Source organism: Papaver somniferum, chromosome 7, assembly GCF_003573695.1.
Source record: "Papaver somniferum cultivar HN1 chromosome 7, ASM357369v1, whole genome shotgun sequence".
Lineage (NCBI taxonomy): Eukaryota > Viridiplantae > Streptophyta > Magnoliopsida > Ranunculales > Papaveraceae > Papaver > Papaver somniferum.
In genome coordinates, this window is record NC_039364.1 from 140,364,328 (window position 1) to 140,367,493 (window position 3,166).

General features: G+C 37.8%; 1 pseudogene; it reads right to left on the reverse strand.

Annotated features, from left to right (window-relative positions):
* Positions 1 to 2,171: 2,171 nt before the first annotated feature.
* On the reverse strand, positions 2,172 to 2,271 carry LOC113300720 (annotated as a pseudogene).
* Between the last annotated feature and the right edge of the window lie 895 nt (positions 2,272 to 3,166).

Genomic DNA, 3,166 nt, shown 5'->3' on the forward strand with positions numbered 1-3,166 from the left:
ATCGTCTGTATTATCACTTTTCATCTTTTTAATCATCTTTTGAGCCATAAACAATTATTTTGAGATCATGATTAATATGAGGAGCTAAACCCCATTGCTGAGGCGATAGAGGAAGCTATTTTTCCAACAAAAAGCGGTACAATCTATTGTATTTAATTTATTGCAATTATTATTATGATTATTTGCCTTGAACTATTATTGAATATGATTTTTATTTGAGTGATTGTGATCTATTTTGATGGAGTATGCTTAGTTTATAGACTCTTGATGCTTCATACTTGGTATTTACAATTATTACTTTTGAAAATCTATTAGTTGCAATATTTTAGAATCAAATTAAACGAGAAAATTGCATGAATATAAATATTTGGACCAAATCACTTTGAACTTGGAAAATAGTGGAATCTTAGCCTCAGTGTTCTTTTAATATTGATACCAACTTTGTCGTGTTTGTTATAATTATTAGTGAGTTTTCTATTTAGTTTTGAATTTAAGTCTAAAGTTATCCTTCACAAGTTCGAGAATCGAATCACTTTTTACCACTATCTACAAATCACATCAATTTTTGGCGCCGCCGACGCGGACTTGTTTTTAGGGTTTTAGATTTTTTTATTTTTATTTTTTATTTTATTTTGTTCTTTTTTATGTTTTTGGGTATTTATCTTGTGTCTACAGGTTCTGGATCATAAAGAAAATTGAGCCAAAGAGTTTGGTGATTTCATAAAGACTTGGAGCTAAAGATTAAAGCAAAAAGAACAGAAAAGAAGACAATTTTATTTTAGACAATTTTAGTTTAGGGTTTGTTTATTTCTTTTAGAAAAAAAAAAATGTATTAGGGTTTATTATTTTTGTAATTTTTCTTTTCTTTTTGGACTTTTGGACTTTGGGACATTATTTTTTTATTACCCTACGGAAGGGTACTTTAAATATAAACTGTTTGCAGAGAAGGAGGACAATTACGATATTGTCTCTGCACCTTGGGTTCGTACACTTGACATCGGAGTCAGTGGCCCGAGTCGACTACAACCGATTCATCCCCCGTCTGGAACGGGAGGTAAGATTCTAAACACTCGCGAATCCCCTGTCAGCGAGTTACTGGACTCCTTCGTATGCATATATGTTGAGGACTGAATACGGACATTTATTTTTCTAGTAAAGGGCAAGGCCTGGCCATACAAGATAAGGGTTCGGATTTCATCACCGTTCTCTTCTTGCCCGCTTTAGGAACACGTAACCTACGCGAACCTAAGCCTAAAATTTTGACTAGAACGAGACCGATAGGGTAACGAGCTTAACAGGAAAGTCATTCGAAAAATATTGGTTACTCTTTTAAGCATACTTCGAAGTTCTTGACGGTTTCTGTAAGTTGAATGCGTGACTGCGCCGCCTTGTAATACCGGTGAGGCCTTGGGTATCAAAGCTCCACCGAGCTTCCCTCGCCTCTATTCAACTTACTTTAACTCGGATTGATTCCAGAGGGGTTTGCTTAAATTGTAACGAATTCCCGTTCGAAGGATTAGAAGCTGGTCTAGAAACAATCTAAGTGGAGCCATCATGCTTTTTGTTTGCTAGAAATCAATAGGTTTGATTTGGTTGAGTCGGCCTTGATCTGTGTTTGCTTACCCTTCCAATTTAGAAAATTCTATTGTATGCCTGAACGTAAAAGAGACGCACTAGGTAGATTTGTTAAAGAGAAACCTAGTAGTTCGAAGCGTCTCGATTACCTTAATCTAGAGAGTCGACTTTTGAAGAGTCTGTTTTTGAACGTCCTTTGACTGAGGAGAGAATCCGTTGCTCCGATAGCGCCAGAAATGGCAACTTTGAAAGCTTTGTTGAATCCAACTAGGACTACTCGTCCCTCATGTATCAGGTTAGCTGAGACGGAAGCAACTTATGAACTTAAACCTGGGACCTTACAGCTCCCAATCTTTTTAGGGAAAGAAAATGAAAACCCCTATTTCCATGTTAGGGACTTTGAGGAAATTTGTAGTACCCTCAGGATTAGAAACCTAGATGATGATGCTTTGAAACTTAGGTTATTCCCCTTTTCCTGAAAGATAAAGCTAAATCGTGGCTATATAGTTTGGCTTCCGGGTCAATCGAAACGTATGAACAACTTACATCTGCCTTTTTGAACAAGTTTTTCCCTAGGCACAAAACATCGTCTATTAGGACGCAAATCTGCACGTTTTCTCAACAGGAGGGAGAAACTTTGTATAGGTATTTGGAAAGGTTCAATGATTTATTAGCCCAATGTCCTCATCATGGTTTAGAGAAGGTTAGGTTAGTTCAGATCCTTTATGAGGGTTTAGATTATCCCACCACAACCACAGTAGAATCTATGTGTACTGGTGGATTTGAGAACCAAACAGTTGATGACGCGATGACATATTTGCATGAAGTCGCCGAAAAGACCCAACAATGGGAAAGTAGTAGGGGACCCCAGAAAACAATTCTTCTCGGCAGAGGAAACGTTAATAGGGTAGAAGGAGGCTATGAATCAGATGCCAAAATTGCTGCTATAGCGAAAAGGTTAGAAGCTTTAGAAGTGGGTAACACTAGTGGTAGATTGGAGCCTTTTGGGAAGGCCAGAATAATGAAGAGCAAGCCAATGCTCTATATAATAACACTAGGTTTGATAATCGTCAGAAGTTTGACCCATATTCAGAAACCTATAATCCTGGTTGGAGAACCATCCGAACTTTTCATGGTCTAAGGGCCAGAGTCAGGGTCAGTCTAATAATTCTAATGCTCCCCCAGGTTTTGGCTACACTAGGAATACATCAGGCCCAGAAAATAAAACGACTAGCTTAGAGGAATCTATTAAGATGTTAGCAAAAACTCAGGAAATGTTAGCACAAGCCATGTTAGTTTTCAACAGGAAACCAAGCAGAATTTTCAAACTAATGCTCAGAGCCTTGCTAAGTTAGAACTTCAAGTCGGCCAAATAGCTAAGACCTTAAGTGAGAGAGATAATGGTAGGTTCCCTAGTCAGACTAATCCCAATCCTAGAGGAGTTCATGAAGTAGGTACAAAACCATCGAATCAATTGAATGCTATTAGAACCCTTAGGAGTGGTAGAATAGTAGACAATCAGGTAACCATGCCCGATAGTGAACATACTGTAGTTCACCCCTCAGGACCACTAGCTAAGGAAACTGATAAA